This window comes from Dermacentor silvarum, chromosome 4, assembly GCF_013339745.2.
Source record: "Dermacentor silvarum isolate Dsil-2018 chromosome 4, BIME_Dsil_1.4, whole genome shotgun sequence".
Lineage (NCBI taxonomy): Eukaryota > Metazoa > Arthropoda > Arachnida > Ixodida > Ixodidae > Dermacentor > Dermacentor silvarum.
The window spans coordinates 139,968,370-139,979,311 of NC_051157.2; positions in this window are offsets into that span (position 1 = coordinate 139,968,370).

Here is a 10,942-nt window from a genome sequence, read left to right on the forward strand (position 1 = left end):
TTTTCCTCGGATTTCCTCTGGTAGCGCGTTAGCTGTCTGCCACGGCAGGCCCGACGCAGGCGGCGCCACTGTCGATATCGCGCCTCGATCGCGCTGGTCGCGCCGAGCGCGATAGTGGAACGGAGGAGGAGGGAAGTGGATGGCGCTACTTTTTATATATAGGGGCTTTACCATCTCGACACAGGTGCACGCCTGCCGGTAAACGTCGCTACTGCTGGTATCTTTCCACGCGCTTCTAAGGTCCGCAATATATTTGACGTGAAACGTATTTCATATTGGTCGGCACCAATATCGCTCATATCCTTGCAACCGTACTACCCACGTGCCTTTGGTATCATTGCGTAGAGTAAAGAAGCCACAACTCTATAATGCACGGGGCGCATGCGCAAATGCGTTGTCGTGCCACGAAAACTCCCTGCTCGTGCGGTGCAGGGCACTCTTGGGCGCCAGCAGTAGTGGGGTCATTTCTGTACCCTAGTGGCCCAAACACCCAGGCCCCTGCAGAACAAACGGGCCTACTACGAATAGGGAGCGAGAACGGTTCCAAAATTAAACTAAGAACCCCGCTAGCTGTAACGTAAGCATGTAAGCTTTCTAATGCGTGGATAAACATGTTGTATAATTGGTTACGTCGTCTGCAGCATGCACAAGAAGTTCGCGTACCCCACAGCGGCTGCGTCCCAGATCGAGCCGACGCGGCCCATTCTATATGTCCTTACAAGTTACATGTGCCTTTAAGGCCGTACCAATCCACGTAACCACACTGCTTGTGTATCGGTATGTAGAAGTATGCCTGAATGTCGATTTTCAGTGAAGGAAACGGCTGGAGAAACACCATGCACGTACAAGAGCCGGTGTGGGTCAGGTGACTGGCCGTGAGAAACCCAAAGTCTGTGTGAAACACCCTCACAGAGGCGGCTGAAATCCAGCGTTGCACAGGGCTGTTGGCTTATGCGAGGCCCTTAGTACCAAACAAAATCCGACAGATCCCGTTGTGATGCGATTAGCATTTGAGCAATGTAGCGACACCGTGTATTGCCACTGGCGAAACACGTCATGGATGTGGCTTGTATGCAGATGGGCTCCTCTCTCGCCTCTCTACACGCTGGGCCATCTAGCGCCGCCGCCATGAAGTTTGTGCATGTGAATAATAAGACGACAGAATATAGATGACGCGGGTTCGATTCCGCCCAGCATCAAAGAAATTTGGAGAGGTGGCACATACTCGAACACTGTTCCTTCAGCACAGGATCCCACACGATGGCGTCTTACGGCATGGAAATTAGATTATCAAATACCGGAGCTATTTGAATATATATATAATGTCTAGAGGCTGTCAAATTTCATTGCGTAATCACCACTTAGATATGTTGGTGAAAACGACCTTCCAGAATGTGGACAGTTGGGCGAGTTGGTTTAGGCCAGGGGTTCTCAAGCATGTTCGTTCCAGGGAACCCTGCTAAGCTCCATGAAACGCCAAGGTACCCCCCCCCCCCCCGAATTAACTGAATTAAAATGTCCTAATTAACCGAATGTCGAATTATCTAGGGTATCAAGAAAAGAAAAATGAATGCTTACTACGTCAACACGCTTTTATTTACTGAATGAATCGGCAAGTCTTGCTTCTATATCGCACAAGAGCAGTGCGGAAGCTGAAATTCTTGTAATCTCATGACTGATTAGAGCTAGCAGCAGCGAAGGCCTCGCGAGTCGCGACATCCTTCGCAGCGCGGCCGCGGCGCGGGTCTTCATCTGAGACACGCTTTTCATTACCGCGCGCACATGCCGATTATTTTTTCGCTAGTGAGCTGGTCGCTAACAAATTGTCCGTCCATCGCGATGTAGCCGGTGCTCTTCATGAATCGACAGCTTTGCACCGAGTCAAAGCGAAACTACTGCTTGCCGCAACCGCTGCGGACGAAACTGTGGTGGCTATCGACGCGACCATAGATGGCGGCTACGCACTTATGAAGGCACGCGGCTAGCCGCTAACGCGGTGTTACGCGCGGCGATTAACGCAAGAATAAACTCTTTGAGGGCACAATTAGACACGAAGCGTTCCGGCGTTGCTGCCAGTCACGTATCGTGTACGATTGCCGCTGAGGACCATGGGCGTCTTGCGCTGGAGTTTGAGGTATAGTAGCGGTGCCTGGTGGCGGCGAAAAACGTCATCTGGGTAGTGCCTGCTTGGGTAGTTACTGAGCCCTGGCTGTGGCGAAGCACGTTTCGAGCCCGAGTTTTGCGTCGATTCGCACTTTTTTCTGCCCTGTTTCGAGTGCGAAAAGGCTCGTCACTTCTCACAGGCCGCAATGCTGGAAGCAGAAGGAATCGGCGACGCTGATCCGGAGATCGAGACCTAGCTCAGCCTCGAAAAAGCGTGCACCGTCGTTACTGCTGCGTCGTGAGCTGCCACGAGCAAGAAGGCCTGAATCCCAACATCAGATTCCACCGTTTTCCTTCAAAGCCTCACGAAGCGGAGCGTCGGGCGCGCTGGATAACTTGACTACCCCACTACGAGCAGCACAGGTTTGACAGTTAAATGTGCCCATCCTTGACCTCAAGCCAGCACGTTGAGGCAGCGCAGCAAGGCAGCATTGATTACAGCACATAGATGTTCGAGCGCTGTCATTAAAAGCTACATCAAGCAGCGCCCGAGCTCGCGCTGCAGCGCGATTCGCACGTACGTTACTGCGAGCTCATATGCATTGCATCAGTTATTTATCAGTTGCTAAAGGGACAGATGGCCGTTACTACAGCGCAGGCATGACTACTTGTTTAGCGGCATGCAGTCAACAAATGTTGCAGGAAGCCCGCCGTTTCGCGGCATGCTGAAGGAGCGGTGCCGTCGCGGCGCGTACGATCGTGCGCTCGAGCAGTTCCGTACACATTATGTTTGCTTATCGCTGCTGTGAATTAATTTATAGCAAGCATTTCCTCGCGTTTGTGCGCCTGAATCTAGCAGCGTGCAAACCTTACCTGACTCGCTTCACTTGCGATTGACACCGCGCTAAAACTTCGCCGCTTATTTCTTGAACGGCGTACACGTATTCGGCGTTGCATAATTTCTTGCCGTTACGCAGCGTGCCACCCCTGAAAAAATCTTCGCCGCCCGATATTCGCTGCAAGCCGTGGTACAACACAACCGAAAGTGGCGGGTCCATATTGTAAACGTGCTTTCCGAAGCAGACGACCGAGCTTGGTACTACCCAGTTTCGGATTGAGGGCGCTTTTAAGCACCATTTTTGCAGCACCCCTGGGCAACGCAGAAGGCCGGACTGCGCCGCTTCGGTTTTGGACGCTAGTGCCGTTTTTGCTCTTTTGCGGCATGTATTTGCGGTGCTCCGCGCATTTATTATTATTTTTTATTATTATTCCGCCGACGTATACGTCCGTGCGCACGCTATCGGCACCTACCCTGTCTACAAACAGGAGAAATGCACATGGTGCTAAGTTATAGGCCTCCGACATTCAAGTGCGAAAGCTTAGGCGCGCTGCCCATGGCTGCCCATTTTCGGAGGTTGGGTGGCTACAAGCTGGTTGCGGATTTATTGCGCAGTTCGCGCGTTTCCGTTACGCACTGTGATGTGCTTTTTGACACTCGGGCATGGGTAATGGTGGTTCTGTGGATCGAGCGCACCTCGTGTTCGCCGTTTTAGCCACTTGGCGAGCGCGGGACCACGGAAAAATTTACCGGTGGTTCGCGGAACCCCGAGCAGGGGCCTGCAGAACCCACTTGAGAAGCCATGGTTTAGACAATTGTTGTCCTGTGCAGTCTTTCTGCTTTTTTGTTGGCGTGTTCTTGTGCTTCGCGTCAAACGTTATAAAAAAAAACGAAATTGTAGAATGTGCAGAGCCATTACAATATTGCTAATTGTCACTTCTGATGTCTGTCCATTTTATCTTTAGGCTGCTTATTCTCGAGCTTCTTTGTTAACCTCCAGGTTTCTGCCCCATATGTTAGCACCGGTAGAATGCAATCATTGTACACTTTTCTTTTCAACGACAGTGGTAATTAAGCTCCCAGTCAGGATTCGGCAATGCCTGCCGTATGCACTCCAACCCAATAACCTTATACCACATTACGTGGGAGTGCACGCTACACAACATAGAACACCATGACACGAACACCACGAGGGAGCAATGGGAGGCACTGCTGTCCAACTCGGCCCTCGACGACCAGCTCAAGCTGATCCAGAGAGCAGAGAAGATGGCAAGAGCCAGCGGAGCCCTGGACTAAGGGCCCCGACCATTAGCGATGCCCCATTGGGGCAAGACAAAACTATCTTTGGATTAAAGTTTATCTATCTATCTATTTTATTCTTCTGTGAATTTCTTTTTCATGATCAGGTTCCCCTGTGAGTAATTGACCTAGATAAACGTACTCCTTTACAGACTCTAGAAGAGGCTGACTGGCGATCCTGAATTATTGTTCCCTTGCCAGGCTATTGAACATTATCTTTGTCTTCTGCATATTCATCTTCAACCCAATTCTTAGACTTTCTCGATTAAGGTCCTCAATCATTTGCTGTAATTCGTCTCCATTGTTGCTGAATAGGACAACGTCATCTGCAAACCGAAGGTTGCTGAGATATTCGCCGTTGATCCTCACTCCTAAGCGTCCCCGGTCTAAGAGCTTGAATACTCAGTCTTCTAAGCATGCAGTGAATAGCATTGGAGAGATTGTGTCTCCTTGCCTGACCACTTTCTTGATAGGCAACTTTCTAATTTTCTTGTGGAGAACCAACGTAGCTGTGGAATCCTTGTAGATAGTTGCTAGGATATTCACGTATGCCTCCTGTACTCCTTGATTACGCAATGCCTCTATGACTGCTGGTATCTCTACTGAATCAAATGCCTTTTCATAATCTATGAAAGCCATATGGAGAGGTTGATTGTATTCCGCAGATTCCTCTATTACCTGACTGATGACATGGATATGATCCATCATAGAATATCCCTCCCTGAAGCCAGCCAACTCAGCCCTCGACGACCAGCTCAAGCTGATCGTCGAGGGCTTTTGGTTGGCTGAAGTCAAGTGTTGCCGTGATTCTATTGGAAATTATCTTGGTGAACATTTTATACAATACTGAAAGCAAGCTTATGGGTCTATAATTCTTCAATTCTTTAATGTCTCCCTTCTTATGGATGAGTATAATGTTGGCGTTCTTCCAGCTTTCTGGTACACTTGAAAGTCGTGAGGTATTGCGTATAAAGAGCTGCAAGCATTTGAAGCATGATATCTACTCCATCATTGATTAAATCGACTATTATTGCATCTTCTCCGGCAGTTTTTCCCCTAGTCATGTTTTTCAATGTCCTTCTAACTTCAGAGCGCCGAAGACGCACTGCGAAGCGGCAAACCTTATTTTACATGCGCCCAATTGACATGGGCCAAACCAACGTGGGACAAACACTAACGGCAACAAATGACAACCATATTGCGCGCTCTGTATGGGCCATTAGCTAGATCCTGTTTGAACTGATTTTCAGGCGGCTGACGAAGCAAAGCGCGTCGTCCTCCATATTTACGAAAAGACACATTTTGAGGCGCAAGAGGGGCAAGATTTACTGGAAAAAGGTCCCCACATTTCTCTCTGGGGACTTTTTGGGTCAGGCGAACGCGAGAAAGAAGCTGTCGTCTGCGACTTTTCCTTCCGCCATGGCTGCAGCACACTGGTCGACTGCAGCGCCATTTGTCGATGCTGCCTGCAGTCACCACAGAGCCTCCGGAATCAACGGTTGCAGTTGTCGCGGAGACAGAAAAAGAGAGAAGAGTAATGATTCGAAATGCAGAGTCTTCTAGCCAGCTACTCTGTGCTGGGCATAGAGTTTCTCAATATAGTGATCGAGAAACTCTATGGCGCTGGGGGAAGAGGGCGAGAAAGAGGCGCATGATGGGTGACGATGACGAGAGGAGGAGCAATTTGTTCTACTCAAAGCCTACAGTCCAGGCCCGTATTCATGTGCGTGCGGAGGTCGCCTACTGATTGCTGATGTTATAGGTGCGAAGCACCTTATGCGCCCGGGCTGTCGGCGTCTCCTGTCGTAATCGCCGTAGTCGTAGTCACGGTAAGCAAGCGACCCGCCGTGGTTGCTCAGTGGCTATGGTGTTGGGCTGCGGAGCACGAGGTCGCGGAATCGAATCCCGTCCACGGCGGCCGCATTTCGATGGGGGCGAAATGCGAAAACACCCGCGTGTTCTTAGATTTAGGTGCACGTTAAAGAACCCCAGGTGGTCCAAATTTCCGGAGTCCCCCACTACGGCGTGCCTCATAATCAGATCGTGGTTTTGGCACGCAAAACCCCATAATTTAATTTTAATTTTCAAGCGGCTCGTGCTCGCGCTCGGCACGCGCTCGTTCATGCCATGTGCTCCCGCGTTCGTCGTCCTCTTCTACAGCTGGCTGCGTTAAAGAAAAAAAATGGAGGATGCTTAAGCTTAGCTTTTAAGAGTGGAACGCGATAGCATTCAAAGATCCCTGACTGCTTCTCACGCTTCCCGACAACTGCAGCTTAAGCAACCGTAATGGTTATCGGGAAACACTGTCGGCGAACGCTATATATGCACGAAGGCGAGCTTTCTGGTAGAAATGCGGCCTCTTGCGTGGGGCGATCCCGGAGATATTGCACAGCCGCAATAGGATTCCGTTTTTGTTTCGTACTTTTAATATTTGAATCTGAGAAGATTTAACGTAAAAGGCATGCGCTGTGGGTGTTTTGTTTCATGACATTTGTTTGTGGATTGTCATTCTCAAAATTTCGAGGAAAGCTTGCCAAGAATGGACGACAAGGTATGAGCAATATTAATGATAGAATGGTGTGACAATATAACCCGCATATACCGCATGTCATATAAGAAGGCGTGGCATATACATGTAAATATATTCGGAGGACCTGTGTGGTTGGGGATGATTTTCTCCGCCACCCGCCGACATCGCACGCCGACGTACGCCGCTTGCCGACGCCGGATTTTCTGCGACACGGGGCCCTTAACGCTATCGCGTTAAAAAATTAAGCGGTTCGTGCTCGCGCTCGGCATGAGCTTGTGCCACTGATCCCGCGTTCGTCGACGTCGTCGTCTTCCACAGCTGGCTGCGTTGCCGCTCACCATTCCAGCGTAGAATTTCACTTCTCTTCAGTCGTCGTAATGGGGAGGCCGCGTTTACGGGGTTAGCGGTGCATCACTGCATGCTTCGCACCTCCCCAGGTTTCACGTTGGTGGAGCTGCATTTCACTGGATGGATCATTTGACACTGACTGCGCATTGTGCGAGCGCGTGTTTTTTTTTTTTTTTTTTTTTTTTTTTTTTTTTTTTTTTTTTTTTTTTTTTTTACCACTACTACCGTGTTCGCACATTTCTTTATGTGCATGGCAGGCGTTGCGTTTGTAAAAACTTATTTGTGCATCGTGGTTCCTGCACAACGATTAGAACAGCTCTGGGCTTCTTCAGACGGGCGTATTAGGCATAGTGGCTGTATTCTTGCCCTTCGGCACCCTTGTCGAGCGGAGTGAAATGTCCAAACGATGGGGGCAGCATTTGTCATAACAGATGTAACTTTTTTTTTTTTTTACAGCGAAATCTGGCGACCGCTTTTTTTTGGCTGATGCAAGGGAAAGGAAGCTCGTGCAATCCACCTGGCCCAGTGCAGGTACTTCTTCCGGGATGCCTCATCCTCGTTGATAACAATAACGTGTGTGTATACGAGCGGACGAGCGTTGGTATAGTCTTCTGCGACAGAAACACCAAGACGACGATCAGGAAACTGACCTAGCCAAATTAAATGTGATTGGAAATATTTATGTTTTGCTAATTACATTAAATTTAGTTTTGTCTTGTGAGAGCTTTGCAGAAAGTTCCGCACAACATATTTAAATTCTGCGCACTTGGCACACTGGTCGCTAGCAGCTTTGTCTGGCGCGTCATCGCAAAAGCGACCACTTGTTCTCCCTAGAGTGTACTAGATAATGGTCGAGTGGGCCGAACGGCGCTCTCCCGCTGAGGCGCCGCGTGTGGAAAAATTGTGCGAGGGCGCTGCGAGCGAACTGGATTGGGGCGGAGACGCGCTCCGCGGCATATTCAACGTACTTTCGCTGCGGGCGCCGAGGCCGATTGCGCACAGTACGCTCTTAAAATAGTGCTTTATTTCAACTGCAAATTTATGTTTACACCATCTTACCAAACATATATATTTGAGGCATGGATTATACAACGCGTCGTCTTCAGTTTTGCTGTCGTTGTCAAGCGCGTCGTCTGCTAGCGAGCACGCGTTCGCTACGCGGACGCTGGCGGCGCCCAGTTTTTTCTCGCAGAACGTCTGTGTAGTATATTTGTTTTTATGTTTTAGTTGCTTTGGTGCGCTCATGACTCTTGACGGCGGGTGCCAAAGATAGTTTTAGTCAAGTGAACCATTGTTTTTAACACTGTCTTCTAAAAGCAACTGGCATCTCTGCAACATGAAGCTACGTACGAAAATTTTATTATTGATAGCGTATCATTTTACGCGCGCTTCTTGTCGGTGGATATTGATCAGGAACAATGATCGAAGAAAACAATATTAAAGTGAAATAAACCAGGTTTATTAGCTGCGTGGCGCGAAGAATGACCGATGTATTTCTACGTAATTAAATCAAAGGGTACATTGAGAATGGTACAAATGGTACAGTGAGAACTCCGGACCGTGCACGTTTGCATACGAAACACACGTATTAGTGAATACTGCAAATAAAACTCGCATTCGCAGGAAATAATATTGATAACAGGCAATTAAAACTATATATATATATATATATATATATATGTATATATATATATATATATATATTGAACTGAAGCAGAGGCGCCCCTGGGTATGTGACGACTGAAGAAGAAGACGAAGGACCGTGCCGTGATCGCGAGAGAACCCCGTGCTACAAACAGCCCTTGCAGTGCCTACCTGTACCTAGCGTTCCTAGAAAGTTATCGACGACAATAAACCTCGTCGCAATATATATATATATATATATATATATATATATATATATATATATATATATATATATACACATATATATATGCAAGTGTTATTGATATGCTGTACGACGCCGAACAGTCGTTTCCGTACGAATGTAACGCATAACAGCACTATTGCAGTCTCAACGGTGAGAGACCGATGCAAGTGCGGACTGTTATTCCGAATGATTGTGCTGCCGGAGAGTTGTGGCTGTTGCGCAGAGGCGCAGTTCCTGAGAAAATTTACGCAGGGGTGTTAATAAGTCTGGCTAATAAGCTGCTAATAAGCCCTGCTAATAAGTGTAATAAGCTGTCATTCAATATAAATGCCCCGTTTTGGGGCAGCCTGTAAATCTGCTAACTTGATTCAGGCAAGGAAATTTTTTTTTTTTTTTTTACAGTCTCACCATCTTTGCAACCCATTAAAACTGGGTGCCCCATGTGGTACCACACTTATCTTCTTGAACGAACGCAGCAGATCTACACATATCTGTACGTGTATGTGAGGTATGCCGTTTCTCTAATTGCTTCATTATTGTCGTTATGATAGTGCGTCGAGTAACTGAAAGCAGCCGTTCATAATATACAAGCTGCTTAGTTGAGTGGACAGACATTTGGGAATGGCATTACATTTATGTATGATATATAGGATAAGCGTAACATGTTTTTCTCGGAAATCGAACTCGAGAATAATTTATTTTGTTAACACTCCTAGAAAAAAGACGAAGAACGCAGCCACCTGTCTTTTTTTTTTTAGTTCAAACAAATTTGTGGGTTTTACGTGGCAAAACCACGATATGAGTATGAGGCACCCGGTTTAGATTTCCCCACCTGGGGCTTTTTAACGTGCACCTAAATAGAAGTACACGAGTGTTTTCCATTTGTTCCCATCGAATTCCGCGACGGATTGAACCCGCGAGCTCCAGTTTAACAGCGCAACGCCGTATGCACTATACCGGGTGTTCGAAATTAAGGTTTAAGGAATTTTAAAAATCTCCTATGGCAGTTAGCATGCACAATTCTCATTGATGAGCTGGGTTATTCGAAGAGGCGGACATTAGTATAGCACGAGAATCGAAACACCTATTCAACTTATTAACAAAATTGATTAATGAACTTCTTTGTTAATTACTTTACGACACATATTGCAATTTACGAATTGTAGCCGGTGAGGTTGCAAAACGCATCCACTTGAAATGAATTTCCAGAATGACACCAGAAAGACAGCGACCGCGACAAATGACCCCGTACCAATTACTCCGCATTCTGTTACGCGAGTAAGGCGGAAACTTGAATAGAATGTTGCGCTGCAGTTTTTTTTTTTTCAATAACAATGCTTCCCGTAAATCTGAGTACCCGCCGCGGGGGCTCAATTAGCTAAGGCGTTGCGCTGCTGAGGACGAGTTCGCGGAATCGAATCCCGGCCGCGGCGGCCGCATTTCGATGGAGGCGAAATGCAAGAAGCCCGTGTGCTTGCGTTGTAGTGGACGTTAATGAACCCCAGGTGGTCAAAATTAATCCGGAGCCCTGCACTACGGCGTGCCTTATAATCAGAACTGGTTTTGGCACGTAAAAAACCCCAAAGAAGAAAGAAATCTGAGTACAAGGTGCCGGATATGGGGCAGATATGCTTTACTTGTTTGAAGCGGCAAGCAGGAAGGTTACATATGTTTCTCCGTTTGCGTTTCGCAAGACCTACTGATGGAAAACTATATGTGGAACAATACACACGAGAGATACATGCTGCTTGAAGAACGAGAAAAATATTTGTTCTCCAAAGGGAACCGTACAATAACATAGTCGAATGAAAGCCGACACTGCGGCCGCAATGCACGGGCAATCACCGAGCGGCATTAAAAAATAAAATGAAGAGAAAGAAAGGCATTTGTTCTTAAGACATATATACATGTCATATTCGATTATGAACACCATTTGAGAGGTCTGAACGCAAAT